The sequence below is a fragment of the Stenella coeruleoalba genome, assembly GCF_951394435.1.
Source record: "Stenella coeruleoalba genome assembly, chromosome: 13".
Taxonomy (NCBI): domain Eukaryota; kingdom Metazoa; phylum Chordata; class Mammalia; order Artiodactyla; family Delphinidae; genus Stenella; species Stenella coeruleoalba.
Genome location: NC_137159.1, coordinates 75,526,352 through 75,543,790, shown reverse-complemented (window position 1 = coordinate 75,543,790; position 17,439 = coordinate 75,526,352). Strand labels below are relative to the sequence as shown.

The 17,439-nt window shown below is 45.5% G+C and overlaps 1 protein-coding gene across 1 annotated transcript in view; it reads right to left on the bottom strand.

Annotated features, from left to right (window-relative positions):
* OSR1 (odd-skipped related transcription factor 1) overlaps window positions 1-16,996 on the bottom strand; it is a 270,499-nt gene extending 253,503 nt beyond the window's left edge. Inside the window, exons 1-2 of the mRNA XM_079940102.1 lie at window positions 15,620-16,996; window positions 7,902-7,996 (exon numbers count right to left, since the gene is read on the bottom strand). The gene's annotated coding sequence lies outside the window, so the exon portion shown is untranslated. The remainder of the gene's footprint in view (window positions 1-7,901; window positions 7,997-15,619) is intronic.
* Between the last annotated feature and the right edge of the window lie 443 nt (window positions 16,997-17,439).

Sequence of the window (17,439 nt, the reverse complement as noted above, 5' to 3'; positions counted from 1 at the left end):
AACTAAACTCTAATGGTCCAAAAACTGATAAATATATGGAATCTGAATTTTAAATACCTCACACTACGTATACACTCACAAAACATAACCCATCAAACCAGGCCCAGATGATTTACAATCAAGATCTACCAAATATTTATGGAACAAAGAATTGCAGTCTTAGATAAAACATTCCAGGGAACAGTAGAAAAGAGAACCCCTCCCCCAATCATTTCACAAGGTCTGGCTGACTTTAATTACAAAATTTAATAAGGATATTACTGAAAAATTAATATACTAACAAACTGAATCCAGCAATGTATAAAATATAATATATAATGATCAATATTTCAACAAATGTACAAAAAGCATTTAATAGACTTTAATACCCACCCATAATAATACAATTAAGTTGGCAAGCTAATAACAGAAGATTAATTTCTTTGACTTTCTATTTAAAAAAATCTACCAGAGACATCTTTCCCTTTAAAATCCAGGCAAGACAAGAATGTCTATTCTCACATCTTCAATTGACTAATGTCCTATAAATCATAGCCAGTGCTGTAAGGCAAGAAAAAGAAATAGTAGATATAAAGTTGAGAGTCAGAAACAAAAATGTCATCATCCAAATGTGGTATGATTCCCAAGGAGAAAGCCCAAAAGAAGTTAAAGACAACCATTAGAATTTATGTTAACTTAACAAGGCTGTTGTATACAAAATCAATATTTAAAGGCCAATTATATTTCCAAACAATCCAGGAAGAGTTTTAAAATAAAATTTTAAAATAGATATCATTTACTACACCATCAAAAATATAAAATATTTAGGAATCAATCTAACATAAGATATGAAAACCCTTTTATGGAGGAAATTATAAAAACTTCACTGAAGATAGTAAACAATGCCTTGATAAATACTTAGGGTTAGAGGGCTCAGTTTTGTAAAAATATCAATTTTCTTGCAAATTTATATATAGATTTAATGCCATTCCAACCAAAATTCCAACTTTTCGTGTGAAATTTAACAAACTGAGTCTAAAAGTTATATCAAAGAGTAATGGGCCAAAAACAGTGAAGACTGTACTGAAAAAGAACAAATAGGGAACATGCCCTACCAGATGTCAAGACAGCATGCTACAACACAGAGAGACAAACTGATTTAAATAGCTTTTTAAATGGAGATCCCAGGAGCAAACACATGCAACCACTGATCTCCTCCCTTTGTCATGCCACCAATCACAAAGAAAAAATAAACAAATAAACACAAAAGTAACATCTTTAAAAACAGAGGAAGGGACAAAGTATTGAAAAGCAGGCACACAGTGATGATGATGATGATGATGATAACAATAGCTAACATCTACTCAACACCAAATCTGTGCCAGATATTCTGCTAACTAAATATGTGGAATTATCATATATAATCCTCACAATAACAAAATAGGGAAATTCTATATTATTAGCCTCTTTTATAGATGAGTAACTAGCCCAATTCACCAAGTTAGCAGGAGCCCAAGCAGTCTGCAACGGGGACCTAACTCTGAGTAATGACGGGCAGGGTCAGCCTGGTGACAGGTTTCCTCCCTACCCCAAACCATTTCACCTTAGATCTGACATCTTGCACGTGTATTTATTAAGCAGTTTGAAAAACCACTATTTAAAAAGTCATGGGTTAACTAACCCGTACTTTAAAATGCAAATAACTTCCAGGATTATCATGGGCCTGTCAGTCATTCAAGCATTAATGAGAATTCACTCAGTAGAATGCTTTCTTTCTAGCAAAGTCATTTCCATGGAAGGACTGAGAAATGTGGGGAGAGGCCAGAAGCTGGGAGAGCTTCCTGAAGTGTCTGATAAAATGAACAGATATTAGGGATATTACAGAGGTTAACCGAACAGGATTTCGCAACTGCTTTTGTAATATTCAGTAAACTCAGGCAGAAAAAATGTCAGGCAGATCATACCCATCTCAGATAACTGTACATCGTCATATATGAAGGAGCAGACATGTCAAAAAGACTCACTGACAATACCTCACCTGTCATTCCTGGAAGGAGCTAAACTTTTAACCTTATGCAGAAACATGTACACAAAAATAGAGAGATCATCCTGTTTCTACACCCTGTAGTAGCTTCTACAGCACGGTATATGCAAACTCCTGTCCGGTGTAACTAAGGAGCGAAGCCCCCTGTCGGTCTCCCCTGGATTCTGCTTTTTTTTTTCAAATTCCTCTTCCTGTCCCACGGGGTATCTGGTCATCACACGTCCACCATCATGTCGGGCACTGTACACTCAGCGTCGCTCTAAATGAAACCTGCCTGTTCCAGAGCCACCATCAGAGCTGTCCTTGCATTCTCTGCTCTGCTGCTCCCTCGACACACAAGGTAGCTTCTGTGTCAGCCAGGAGTAGAGATGGGCTCCTCCTTCACCCCTCGTCCCACTCTTGCACCCTGCAGGGGGAGTCTAGTCTGGCACTGGGGTAACACCTCCCCTCACTTCCCTGGCCTGGCTTGGGGGAGGGGGCAGGACAGTTAACTGCCCATGGTTACAGGCTCATGACTAGGGGTTCTGGCTTCATCTGTTGCTAACCCAGACTAGTTGTTGATGCCCTCTGTGTTGCTAAGAGAGACCAGCCAGGATCGCACCGCAATTCCCACAAAGACAGTGTCCCTGCTTATGAAGTCTGGGGGTAGGGCAGGTGGTCGGTGTTGGTGATGGAAGTGGAGACAGTTTTGCCATCTGTTAGTAAGCTCTGGTCAGGGAGGGGACGGCGGGTGGGCAGCAGTCTCACTGCTTGCTGACAGCTGCCTTTGGAACACAGACTCGACAGTGCCTGAGGGTTTCTGCTGGGGGCCCTAGTGCCAACTGCAGGCTCAGAGATAAAGCCCTGCAGCTTATGTACCCAGGAGTCAGAGGGTAGAGTCATCTCTCTCCAAGGAGTTAAATCTAAAGAGTCCTATTTTCTGCCACGTGGGCCATGCTGGGCACGCAGGGTGAACGCTCTGTGCAGCCCCCAGGGCCCCAAGATCCCAAGGGGAGCCCACGCCTGGGGGTTAATGCTAGGCAGTTGCCATTTTGAAATTCTTTAATTGTTGTATCTTTGAGTTTCGGTTTTCTAAGTGGTCTGGGTTGAGCTCCGTCCCCCCGCAAATTTCTATGTTGATGTCCTAACTCTCAGCATCTCAGAATGTGCCCTTATTTGGAAATAAGGCTGTTGCAGATGTAATTAGTTAAATTAAGATGAGGTCATACTGGAATGAGGTGGGACTTAATCCAACATGTCTGGCGTCCTTATAAAAAGGAAATTTGAACACAGAGACAGACACACACAAAAAGAGGATGATGTGAAGGCACAAGGAGATCACCTTCTACAAATCAAAGACCGTCTAAGACCACCAGGAGCTGAGCGACGGGCGTAGAACAGCTTCTTCCCCACAGCCCTCAAAAGGAACTAACCCTGCAGATATCCAGCCTCCAGAACTGTGAGACAGTAAATTCTGTGGTCTAAGCCACACGGATGTGGTACTTGTTACAGCACCTCTAGGAAACTTATACAGTAATGGAGTCTGATGGGACAATGGATCATGCAGCAGAGGCTCAGAGACTCCTGCCACCTCCCCGCCTTCCCTGAATGGATTCTGGGCTGTCCCCTCTCCTGTCCCTAGTCAGTGACCCCGTTACCCTCCTCCCCACGCAGGGAGGGTGGGAGGGGTACATACATCTCACACACTGAGTCACAGTGCCCACACTAAATGAGGGTCGCGTCGCACTTGCCCTGCAAGTATCCCCGTGCCCTGGAGACAGCAGGATCAAATAGCAAATAAAAAACCCATAATAGGTTTAAAGAAAGGCTATGGACATCCCTGGGCACTTTTACTCCCAGTTCTCTGCAAGCAGTGTTCTTACTTTTTCTGTGGTAGGTAAAAAGCAGGTATTTCCTGCAAAGGGGTGCATAGATTGACCAGTAAGCCTTTTTGGAAAAGTTAAGATCCTTGAGAGGAGAAACGAATTCAACCTCTTAACAACGTCCTCATATTAAGGTGGACCTGGAAGGTTTAAAGCAAAGTAGGATGGGCAACTCCCAATGCTGAAGATAGCAGGGCCTACGAATGTCTTCATCGCTCCCGTCTGTAACCTGAAATTGGATGACACCTCCTTCTAGACCCTCACTGGACTGGGAGCTACATGAGACGTAAGACACGGCCCATGTCCCCTCCCTGTGGTAACCACCCGCCCCCACCCCCACCCCCATCCCCCTGCTACCTAGCACGAAATCTGGCACAGAGCTTATTATTAAATGTTTGTGGAATTTATTTTTTTTTAAAAAGGCTATGTAAATAAGGAAAATCTTTTTTCTGCTCTTTGAACAAAGGGACCCACACTTCACTTTGCACAGGACCCCACAAATGGTGTAGCCAGCTTTGTAGAAACGAAAGAAAAAACTGAAGGAACAAGCACTGACAGCTTGGAAGGCCCAGGTTCCAACTGTTCCTGAGGCCCAGGTACAGGGCCCCGAGGCTTCTCTGAGATACACTGGTATCCTGACAATACAATCCCTCATTTATTGAAGAGATTTTGAGTTAGCTGTTCCATAATCTACAACCAAAAGAATCCTAGCTGATACTAGCATGAATGCTCTGTGAATCTGAATCCTCAAAATTTGAAATAGCACAAAATTTTAAAAATTAACTTTGTATACAAAGTTTGAAACAATGTGAGTCCTCAAACTGTTTTTGAAAATTCCTCTGGGATCACATCATTTCCAAGCTATCTGGCTGAAGGGATTATAAACTATGTTTCACATTAAGATCACATGTTAGAACCATTTTAGCTATTAAGCAGAACAGCCCACCATCTTTTAACAATATCCCGTAAATCGTGCTGTTGTATTTGCGCTCACGACTTGTGTGGGTTCGTCAACGTTTACTATTATTATAACTGAAAATCGTTTTTATATCTTAGAACAATATCATCCAGGCATTCATTAAGTGATAAGCAGCAATAATACCTTGGAACAGAAATGAGATGTGATAACATCCTTTGAAGAAAACCAGACAAGCACCACTGTTCATTTAGCAGGCAGCACTAAGACAATGGCCACAGAGAGTGCTAGAAAAGGAAAGGCAGCACTAAGGCAGTTGCACCTTTAAGCTTGCAAAAAATTAGTCATATATATTCAGGGATAATGGAAATTTTTCTGCTGACATGGCCGCCCAAGAATGTCATATAATATGCCCCAGACTCCAAAAGTAGAAATTTACACACTTCAAGAATGCATTCTCTCCACTTTATACACTCTAATAATTTTATTTATCAAAGAGTTATTTATAAGGAAATTAGTCTTGAATTATGTAAGATTTGAATTAGGCAAGGCCTTCAGGAATGTGCCCCTCACATACAATGTGGCCACTCTGAATCGCCTCCTTCTTGGCTTGGGGGCCAAGCACGAGGACACGCCGGGAGAGTATGTCTGGGACACGCTCTCCTAGCTTCTTGGCTTGTCATCAAAGCCTGTCAAAGGGCAGCCTCCTGTCACCAGACTCGAAAAGGCAAAGCTGAGAAAACATCCTCCCAGGAGCTGAGTGGTAGCCAGCACGCCTACCCCCATCTCACACCAGAACAGTTTCCAAGGAGTGAGAGGCCGGCCCTGGATAGGAGGGCCGGCTCTCAGCATCCTCACACTCACACACTCACACACACACACACACACACACACACACACACACACTCTCACACACACACACACTGAGGATGCCTGCACTCCAGGTCCAATATGGGGTGGGCCCAGCAGGCTCCTCCTGCTTTCCTTCCTCATTGTAAGAAAGCAGCAACGCCATCACATGAAAAGCCTCGTGGAAGAAACCCATTTTCCTCCTACGATGAGCAGATGCCCCACAGACTTGGTGCATCATTTGTAAACGATTTCAAAGTTTATTTGTCTACTCCAAGGAGATTACTGGAATTTCCAACTGCATTTTAATGTAATTGTTTCCATGCTGCATAGGAAGTTTTTGCAGCCATAGTAATCACCTCTGATGTACAATTAGAGGCTGAGAATCTGCATCCCTGTGGAACACAGCCTCTGTGTTAGGGCTGCTACCCTTCAAGGCTTCAGACTTCTGCTGCGACTCCATTCAACAGAAGTTTACTGAGAGTCTGCTGGGTGCAAAGCAGGGGCTCTGCCTTCAACAAGCTGATGCTCTGTCACTGCAGCTCTCATGCTTCTGTGGCTGCAGAATTCTACCTTCAAATGACTCAACATAATCCCCCACGGATTGCTGTATAAAACAGCAAAACGTACAACTGTATTGTTGAAATGAGGGTGCAGAGTTCCAGTAATCTCTCCCCCGACCCCTCAAACTCCCCCATCGAAGCAGGACCTGCAAAGGACCCCTCCGTGAGAACAGTATGCACATCCATAGTTCCTAAATTTTGAAAAACTCCTAAAAGATGCAAAACCACGGCAAGCTTAACAAAAATAAAATACCCCCGAAGAGCTGGGCCAAAGATCAATTAACCGATAAAATTAATGCCTGAGAAAATTAAGCATGATTGTTCAAAGCTGAACGGTTCAGCTTCAGGAACATTCAGGTAGCCTAGTGAAGGTGAGCCGCCAGGAGGACCAAAGGAACTCTTTCCCTTCTCTTTTTGACTGAGCCTCCCTTAGAGAATTTTGCACCAAAGATGCCTTACCTTTCTCAGAAAAGGGGGTGAACAGTATTCTTTAATTCTGCCCGCATTCCCTCCCCCCTCCTTCCCAGCTCTGCCCGGGCTCCATCTTCTCTCCATCTTCACGCGTTCCCACGATGATCTCATCCTGCCCAGTTTTAACATCATCTACCTGCTGATGACTCCATTCCCAGCCTTGCCCTCTCCCCTGAATTCCCGAGGCGCGCTTCTAAGTGCCTACTCGCTCTCTCCACCTGGTTACCGCCTAGAATCCGTAAACTCAGCAAACCTAACACAGAACTCTAGATTTTCTTTCCCTTTCCCCCCCTCCAATCTTCACCTTCCTTTTAAAGGACACCACTGTCCACCCAGCTCAAAACAGAAGCCCAGACGTCATCCTTGAATCCCTCCTCAATCCACCTGCCAGTCCTGCCTTCCCTGCTTCCAATCGTATCTGGACCCATCCCCACCTGCTGGCTGCCACGCTGCCCCTGCCTCACCTGGACACTGCGGCAGCCTCCCGACTCCTCCCCTGCTTTCACGCCTACCTCCCTTCTCGGCAGCCAGAAAGCTCTTCGGACAACGTCAGTTTCTTAAGAGCAGCAGTGAATTCTCCCTGGCTGTGTCTCTCCATTCCACCTGGCTGCATACCCCTCTCCCTCGCCTTAGCGAGCTCCAGCCACTCTTTCTGCCTCTGTCATTCTCAAACACCCAGAGCTCGTCCCTGCCTTGGGGACACTGAACTAGCTTGCTCCATGTGCCTGGAATGCATGCAGATCTACACATGGTGGCTCCTTCCTGGTACGCAGGTCTCAGCTTTAAGGTGGCCTAGTCAGAGACGCCTTTCCTGACCAGCCCTGAGTCACCCTCCCAGACATCTCCTTATTTTATATTAAACACGGCATTTATCACATCCAATATTTCCTTTCATTCACTGGTATGCCACGTGACCCCTCGTTCTATCAGCAGAATGTAAGTTCCATGTAGGCAGAGAACTCTTCTCTCTTGCCACTGCTGTAACCCCAAGGCTAGAACGGAACCTGGCGCCTAACAGACAAGTAACCAACATTCAACGAGTAAATGGATGAGTGAATAGTAAAATGCCTCCCGCCTCTTTGGGGAGCTGTTGGTCCCCAAGTCCCTGTAATTATGGTGGACCTGTCAATCACAGTAACCCTCAACCCTGGCCATGGCAATGGGTCCAAGGTCTGGGCATGTGAACCAAGAAAAGCAAATGAGATTCCCCCAGAGACCTGTGTACGTGGATGCTGACAAAAGAAAACTTCTTTCCTCTGGGCTGCGATGATGTAAGTCCACAACCATCTAAGGCCATGTCCTCTTCCCCAATCTGTAGAGAGAAAACAACAACAACATCAAGGGCAAGTCTCACACAGTGCTTACGGTGGGCCAGGCACTGCCCTGAAGGTTAACACACACTCGCCAATGTAAGCTTCTCAACAACTCATGAGTGGATTCCCATTATTATCATGATATTTCTCTAGACGATGAAACAGAGGCCCAGAGAGGTTAGTTAACTTGCTCAAGGTCACACAGCAGTCAGCCTCCAGAGCTTGCTCTTAACCATTGTGCTCTACTGTCTCCAAGAGCAGAAAGGAATGAAGCCAGCTAGCAGGAAAGCAGAGTCAGGGAACGGAGGAGAGGTCGCTGGTGGCTGGCTTGGTCCCACATCCAGGTGGCCTGTTTCACCTCTGGATCCTCTAGTCGCTGAAGTCAATCAATTCTCCTGGGTGCCTGTCACTTGCAACTGGAAGGATCCCGACAAAAACACAGGACACCACAGAAGAGGCTGGCACTTTAGAGAAGCACCACAGAACCGGCCACACACTGTGTGCCGGCATCGATTTACTGCAAAGAGAAATTAAGCCTTTTGTTTTCAAATGGGCAAGTCATCTGGATTTTCAATCAGTCGAAAAAGATCTAAATAGCTATTGTTCCCTGCCCTGTTCTAGGTCCTGTAAGGCATGCAGAGACATTTAAGGCGTAATATCAAGAGTACTTCCAAGATGCCATGCAGTTGAATTCCTCCTTCACCCAACTGCCTTCTGTAATGACGAAACCAGCATTATGAGGAAGGTCTACACTAGAGATGGGTGCCACACATTGACCTGAATCCTTCAGGCATTTGTGCAGATTGCTGTGCGGGCAAGAGCAGAGTCAGGGCATCAGGGAAGTGCCTTCCTATCTGCCACCAACCACCACCTGGGTGCAAAGTCCTGCAATGGAGCAGGCGGGCTGTCTCGCTGCCCCTGCCTCCTCCCTGCCTCCAGATGCCCAAAAGTCCCCTTGACCAGAGCAAGGACTAGAGATGCAAAAAAAGCAACCAAACAGCTGGGAAGGAGGAGGACTCCTCAGGCTCTGGCTGCTCAGGCTGCCCACACAGCCCGCTACGTACAGCAGGAGCTGGACCCAGGACACACTGACCAGCTGCAGAGGGATCTGCTAGAGCAGCCAGCTCTAGACTTCCAAGACAGCAGGCTCTCAACCTGCTCCTGAGCAGAAGTGGGATTCCCACACGGATGGCCACATCTGAGTCTTCAGTCCCCTCTTACACTAATTATTGGAACTCTCAGCAGACAAGGAGAAACTTCAATAATGTCCTTCTGTCAGGCTGAGTGGAACATGACCTCTACCTGAGAATAATTTCCAGACATATGAAAACATTCAGTAACTCAAAGGGGAAGACCCATTCAGTCAAAGTGGCAGTCACTTCAAAGCCTACATACCCTCTCTGTCCACAATACAGAGAAAATGCAAAATGGGGAACAAAAAGGCAGAGTCACTATGGAAACCAAGACATATTCGTGAGGGACTAGGAGGGGAACAGAAACATCCAGGGACAAGCTGGCTGAGCCTCAGGCTTGTGGAAGCAGAGATGTCAGGACAGGGGTTACAGGCAGGGTCTCTGCTTAAAGGCAGGACTGGGGTAAGGTTCCACACCATCCTCACAGAGTTAAACCTGTTCCTCCCCAACTACCTGGGACTACCGTTTCATAGGAGCAAGATCCAGGATTGCTAAAGAAGGGAGACGATGCCTCAGTCACTAGGAACAGAACCAAACTGCCCACGGGCCTGGTGCCTGGGTGTGGAACGTCCCCACGCCACCCTGGAGCAGAAACCCTGAACTCCCATTAGATCTGATTCTGGACTGGGGACAACTGAGGGAAATCTCCTGGGTGAGTACAGAATGAGAGAGAGAGAGACAGAGAGACAGAGAGAGAGACAGAGAGAGAAAATAATAAACAAAAACATCACACGTAAAGTGAGACTGCAAATCCCAATTCCAAAACACAGGAAGAAACTTAACGCTCCAAAGACAGCCAATAATATCAGAGCAGGAATTCATACCAGATGAAATTAATCCCATGGAATAGTCTTTTAGAAGACTTCAAAATAATTGCATTTAGAATATTCAAAGAGGTAAGCAAGCAAATAACTTCCATTTTTAAAAATGCAAGAAATTTTGAAACACAAGCAGCCGTCAAGCGAGAATAAGGGACGGGAGCTTGAGCACAGTAATCAATGATGAAACCGTTTGCCAGAAGAATGCAAAGCAACACATTAAATGGAAAAGTTGTAACACGTCCCAGGCACAAAGACTTAAGAACACATATATATTCAGTAGCTCAGACTGACTTTGAGTTGAGGGCAGGGAGAAGGGACCAGAGAGAAACCTGAACGGTTTGATCTGGCCCTTCAGAGAAGACCCCAAATCTGCTTGGTGCCCTCCCGCTGTGCCCCACCTCCTCTCCCGTGCAGGCTGCTTTGACCTTTCTTGAGCTCCCCTGGATGTCCCTTCTCCTAGAACATTTTGTAACCATTTCTATCTAAAATTGACAAAACAAAGAGAAGCTGAGACTTCGATGGCCAGTGTACTTGGGGTCGATTGACTCCACCACCACTGGCCAGGCCAGCTGCTCCGTGTCACCAGACAGCCCCGCCCTTCACACCGGGAACTCCCAGCATCACATCATGAGGGGCGTGCCTAGCGGTTGTTCTCAAGCTCCAAGGAAACCACTTTCTGGAGAGTGTGTTTTTGTCTTCTTGCCTGTGTCCAAACTCAGGACTGCTGGTTCAAGTGAATCTGAATGTTTTCTCTCTTATGCTGCACTTTTAATATTTATACCAACAGACAATGAAGAAAATTAATTATACATATATCTATGAATATATAAATATATGTGTAAGGGGGTATTATCTACACAACATGTGTATGAATACTGCTCTTTGGGGGATACATTGAATATTTGCCAAATTCTTAATTCTAACGTTAAAAAAGATTCCTATTGTCTTATTTACTAAAAAAGAAAATATAAACAAATAGGGACTAGGGCAAAATTTTCATAAGACCCCAGCACATTAGAGATGTTTAAAGATAATTTATTGGTTTTGGCCACCACCATTTTGGAATGCTGAACAAATGATGCTGGTGAGGCACCTAAATACCTGCCTGAAATCATCCAGTGTGTCTGGTTTTTTTCCGTCATCTTACGAACTAAAGTTTCATTTCCTTGCTGAAGGCTTCCTCACCACTCAGCTTGCAGTGATTCAAGAAAGCCTGACCCCCAGTAGCCTAGCTAGAGCTATTCACCCAGCCCTTCCCCGAGTGCCTTACAGAGATTTGTTCCTCTCCTACTAAATTGCCAAAACCCTGAGGAAAGTGCATTGTTTTTTTAAAAAAGGAAATACCTTTCAGTTTGCTCTTGTATTTTAATTTCTGATTACAAAAACAATAATACTCAAAGAAAATAATTACAAATCAGTCGCCATTTTATTAACCAGAGATAACGCCATACATTTTGTGAATATCCTTTTCAGCCTCTTTTCTGTGCATATGGACTTTCCTTTTCCAAAAATGTAATCATACTAGACACAACACTGTAGAGCTTCCTTTTTACTTAAAGGTATATCAGGGTATTTTTGCCAACAAATGGAGATCTACCTCCTCCTATAGATACTATTATCATCCTCATTTCACAAATCAGAAACTAAGGGTCAGGAAGGTAAATCTCTCTGCCCAAGGTCACGTGGTTACTACTGAAGGGCAGAGCTGAGAGCTGAATCCAGATCTCCCAAGGTCAAGTCCAGTTCTCCTTCTAATTCTACAATATCACTAGGCTAATTCTCAGTCAGAAGGCCAAGAATGCCATGGACAGGAGATTAGCAGCTCAGAGTCTTCAGGACCGACATGATTCTGTCAGAACACAAAAGTTTAAGAGCCAGCACAATTGCTGGGCAACTTGCTGGGACACTGGCTAAGTTCTTCAAGGGTTCAAGCTGCCAAAAGACATGGGGAACCAGGACCTAGGAGAAGAAAGTGGAGACCTTTTCAAATTAAGCTGGGATTTAAGTTTGAAAGAAGCCCCTTCTGCTGTCTTGAGGGGAAGAGAAAAGCTCGTGCGCTGTGGTGCGAGGGGAGTGTGTATTCTGCACAGCCTCTCCCAGGGAGCCAGAGCCAGCATCTTTGGTTTCCCCTTAGCCCAGCACCAGAAATTGCAGAGATGAGGTGTTCTTGGAGTTTGATTCTGAGGCAGAGAAGCCACGAGGGGCTAGAGGAGGCACGATGTGAAGTTGGAAACTAGGGCTACGCTTAGCAAGCTGAAGTGGCTGTGTCTCTATTCCTGACATCAGAGCATCAAGAAAGGTCCCTGGGCCCCAGAATCTATCATCAGCCTTGAAGGAACCCTCCTTTAATTCTCATCTCGATACTCAATGGTAATAGTGATAAATAAGATAGCATGTTAAGTGCTGTCGTGTGCTAAGAACTTTACCTATTCAATCCTCAAAACAACCAGAGATGAGAATTATTTTTATTCTCATTTTACAGAGGAGGAAACCAAGGCTCAGAGAGATATGCCCAAGGTCACACACGTGGTGGCTACAATTAGAATCCACACGGAGGTTTGCTTTCTTACCACTATTCGAGAGAGGGACCACCCACCAGCGCCACCCTAGCCTTGAATTGTTCCATTTCCCCCTGACGTGCACGGGAACACATGTGAAAGTGTTGCCCCCTGCCTCTGTAGTGACTTAATCAGCTGTGATACATCAGAAGATAGATGTTGTGATTATTTCATAGACTGGCTTTTGTACCAGGAAATTGATGGGCTGTTGAAGGCTCAAATTCAGGGACTTCTGGCATATGCTTCCTTAGGATTTTCCATTCAGGGACCTTAAAACATTTTTAAGAGATTTTTATGCATGGTATCATTCAAGATGTTTCTTAAAATTAAAATTCCAGAGCTAGAAGTACCCTTAAAAATCCTCTAGTCCAACCCTTTTAATTAAACAAATGAGGAGCAGAGCCCCTGTGTGAGAGCACTGGAGTGTCAGGGGCTGTGCTTCTAACACACGACACCCCCATAAGGATGAGACTGAGAGAAACAATCTAAATTGTACCCAGGTTCAGCAGACTTCTATCATCCATCACTGGGGGAGTAGATATTATATCTGGCAAAATGCCCTCTGAATTTCTGTTTTCACAAAACATTACCAAAACACTAATTAATCCCATGTTTGCTCTTTTCTGGAAGAAGGAATAAAAGCTCTGAGAACGTTAAGGGGAGGGCAACTGTGAGTACTTAGCAATTAGGAGTGACCCAGAAGTAGGCAGGATGGACAATAATTTATACCACCAGAGTTCAGAGATACAGCGAACGTTCTTCCCACTTTTGCAGAGAATCAGAAAAGCTTTAACTTCCAGAGATTAGTGAATTTAAGAGACTGCAGCAAGGTCATCTCTGAAACAGACAGTGGTGTCCTCACAATGGCCAGCATCAGTGCTGGGAGCCATGAGCCACCTTCAGGTGGTCCTGAAAGCAACAGACAAAGGATAGAAGAAAAGAACTTGCAGATGGCACTGGAGATTGTTGCTGAGACAAACTGACATGATTTGAGGGGATTTCGTCCCTGATTAACAAACTCTGGGAACGGGGTGAGGGTTAGAACTATTCTGATTCGGGCTTAAACGGTAGAATGGGACTCTATTTTAATCCATCTCTTACTGAAAATAACATGTCACTTATCCAGCTACACTGTAGCTTCTCCAGAGCACAGCTGAAGGGTGTGGCTTTATGTAGGAACAGGAACACAACCATTTTTTTCTATATGATACAAAGCCAGTTCATCGGCTTAAAGAGAGTGTCTTTTGGAGATTTTTAGGGGTAAGAGAAAGTATGAAATTTGAGGTCTGTGGTCATTAATTTAAAGAGAATCCAACCAGCACAGTTATGATGTGATTTTTTTTTTCTCCAGCAGTGTCCAGATGCTCAGGTATGACTCAGTGTAAGTGGACAGCTGGGTCTAACCAGGTTGGGGGTTTCTGGGCAAGTATGATATAGAGGAAAAATGGCTAAGGGTAGGTAAGAACTCTGCAAGGGATTGGAGACGGTGCTGATGAGGAACCAGAGCTTGATCAGGAGGGAACTGAAGCCATGGGGAAGCTGGGAGTAGTGAGCAAGTAGGAGGGTCGATGGACTGGGCATCTCAGCGAGGTCAGAGTCACTCAAGTCAGCAGAGGTGGAATAAACTAAGCGGAGGTCTGATCACTGGATCCCTTATCTGGAGCCAGATTTAAGAGCAAGTAGTGTGGAGCGTCAAGCTCAGCACGATGGTCCACAGAAAGCAGAGACCCCACAAAGTGAAGCACTGAAAGAAAAATCTCTGAGGATGAAACCTTCTTCACGGACTTAAAGTTCGGCGCTCCCTGCACTCTGCTCTGCACTCTGCCAGGCCAGGCTGTAACTCAGGTCATTTCTCCCTCCCTGCTCTGATCAGCAGGACCAAAGGTAACACGTCCCCTAGTGCCATAACATCTCCCAGTGCCCTTCGGTCATAATCAGTGCAAATAAGCCAGTAGAAGGGACAAAGGCTCATTTTCCATCATAAGCTCCAGAAGATCCTTCTGTTTCTTTATAGCCCAACTACAGAAATAACAAAAGAGCAGAATTCTATAGTGCAGAAATCAAAGGATGCCTGTTAAATACCTTCCATATTCCAGCAGCTATACTAGAGGTTTTCCCACCGGGAACTATTGTAATATTCATAATGACTTTGAAAGGTGGGAATAATTTGCCCTACTTTACAAATGATCAAACCGAAACTTGGAAACCAAGTCACTTACCCAGGACCTCACAGTTAGGGTACAAAGGAGCCAAGACTTGAACACTGATTTTGAACACCCTGAACACCTCAGACACTGATTTCCCCAAGCCCATACTCCTGCTATCATCATAGCATGCTGCCTTTGGTGAAATGGTGGGCGGGGGGCGGGGGGGGGGGGGGAGAAGAGAAACTGTGGTTTCTTTGAACACAGAACACATAATTGGGGATGTTCACCAGTCTGTTCTGCCTGAATCCACATCAGGCAGCTTCGAATGCTCGCAGTTTCTGGATTATCCTTGGGCCCTTTCTGATTTGTCCTGCCACAGAGGAGGCGGGGCAGGAGGAATATTGGTTTAAATGAATGCCAGACCAGGCTGTAACTCAAAGAAATGCATGAAGAATATCAGTTTCGCTTTCTGTCTTATGTTTAAAACAGGCTTTTCCCCCAACAAATATTTGCTGCTGAAGATGTCCTTAGTAAGCCCCCAGTCATGATTTTTCAACTCAAGAAAACATGTGGTCTGAGGAATTTTAACCTTCACAAACCTACAAATTGCACAGCGTCTTGGCCTAAAACGGGTGAAAATTAAATATTCACTTTGAAATCTGCCAACTCTTTGTGGATTTTCCCCCTTCTTTTAACTCTCTTCAAAATTTTAAAAATTTAAATTAAATTTCAGAAGGTTAATAACCATTAGCCGAGGTATTTTTACTCCGAGTTTTAAGCACTAGCCTTATATTATTTCCATAATACTGTTTTCCTCCAAAAACCTTTTGTATTACGGTTAAATGATTTAGCTATTCTCATGCAACGCACTCGGGGTCATCTGTTTCGAAGGTTTCTCCTTACCAGCATTGCCAGAGGTGGGAAAGCGAGGTTGGAGAAGCCTGGAGCTGGGAGGCAGGCAGTCCAAACCTGAGGCCTGAGAACTGCAGAAGCCCCAGCCGTGAAGGACTTCTGTTTCGGGGTGATGGTAGTTATCGGAGGCTGAGTGACTTTCCGGTTCCGGGTTTTTCCTTCCTTTTTCTCTCGAGCAGCTTGCCGAGGCCATCTGCTCTCGTGAGGGGTGAGGGTGTCTTAGAATGGCGGAGAGATGGCGTCCGTCTCAGGGACTGACGCTCTAGCCTGCGTCACAGATTCGAGTAGGAGCCCTATGTAGAGAAGGTCCACAGGCCGAAGCTAGAGGTGCCGTCTGCACAAACTTGGGCTCTTGGGGACACGAGCTCCCGCAGGGGTCCATGGGAGATGCGCAGTAGGAGATGCGCAGTGGGAGGTAAACAAGGAGATGCGCAGTGGGAGGTGCGCAGAGGGAGAAGCGCGGTGGGAGGTGCGCAGAGGGAGAAGCGCCGTGGGAGGGAACCCTGCGAGCGTTTGTATCTGTGGTGGAGCCGGGGGCGGCCGCCTTTGCATCGACGTCCACGGCCTCTTAGTGACTGCAGTTATAGTTCCCCCATCCTCATCTTTCCTCGCCCCTCCCTCCGCAGCCCCTCACTCCCAAAGAAGGTTCTTCATTCATAGGCCATGAGAGCGCCATTCATGAGTTCATGTGTGACTTCCCTGGGATCTCCCAGAAATACCTGGGGAAGTGAAAGGGGTCCTAGGTTATAAGAGCAAAAGCCAGTGAAATTTGGATGGCGGGGGAGTTGTAACTTATTCAGACGTTAGGCTCTAAAGTTGGACCCTAAGGGGACAATCAGGTATAGCCCAAATTACTCTTGAACATCCCTTAAATTGCCCATAAGTATTCTACAGTATATAAAGGCATTTGTTTACAAAAATTTCGAATAGCAAATATACATATATAGAGTTTTTACAGTTGCATTCACCGTATAATAAATAATATGCGTGCAAAATATAATTTTGCCAAACTTTTAATTGTACAAAAGGAAGCACATAATTGGATGAAAATGAGATGCATGCATGAAATAGCTGCCGTGGTCCTGATGTGGTGACCCCCATTCAACCACAATCTGGTGAGCGGTGGAAATGCAGATTTCGGGAGAGGCAGATCTAGGACTGGAAACCAAGTCCTCTTGCTGTCCTAAATTTTAAACATGAAAATCCCAACCTGAAAGTTCTTCTGTTTCAAAGATTTAGTGCACAAAGTCAAGTTCACTGTCTCTTTATCTTCCTTCATGACTTTAGAGCCTCTGATGAGGGCGGTGGGGACAGCCGTGGGCATGTGGTTGCGACCTGAGAGTGGGGTTGAGGTTTGTCAAGCATCAACACAGTCCTTCTGGCGGTGGAGACCAGAAATGAAGTGTGAGGACATCCACCCAGAGCCCTCTCTGTTAGCCCAGGTGTCGAACCTTTTTCTGGACTCCCTCACCTCATGTGCCTTCCTCTGTGTCTGTACATCTGCCCTGATTCCCGTCTTGGACTCCAGCCCGACTGAGGAGAGACAGAGGTGGCAAGTGAACTGGGTCCTAAAGAAAGGGTGCGATGTGCGTGTGCAGAGGTGGAGGCCTGCACATTGTGAGGCGTGGAGCAGACACCCCACAGGGAGTGTCATGAAATGTTAGCACCCGCACCTTGAAATGAAGCTAAAACCGCAGGAACCTTCAATTTATGCCATGTGTGAGTACAAAGCCTCTCCCAAATTCCTGCAAATTGGGGGAGTGGGTGGTTTAAGGGGGGCCATATCCTCATGGTGGGTTCTGACATGTCAA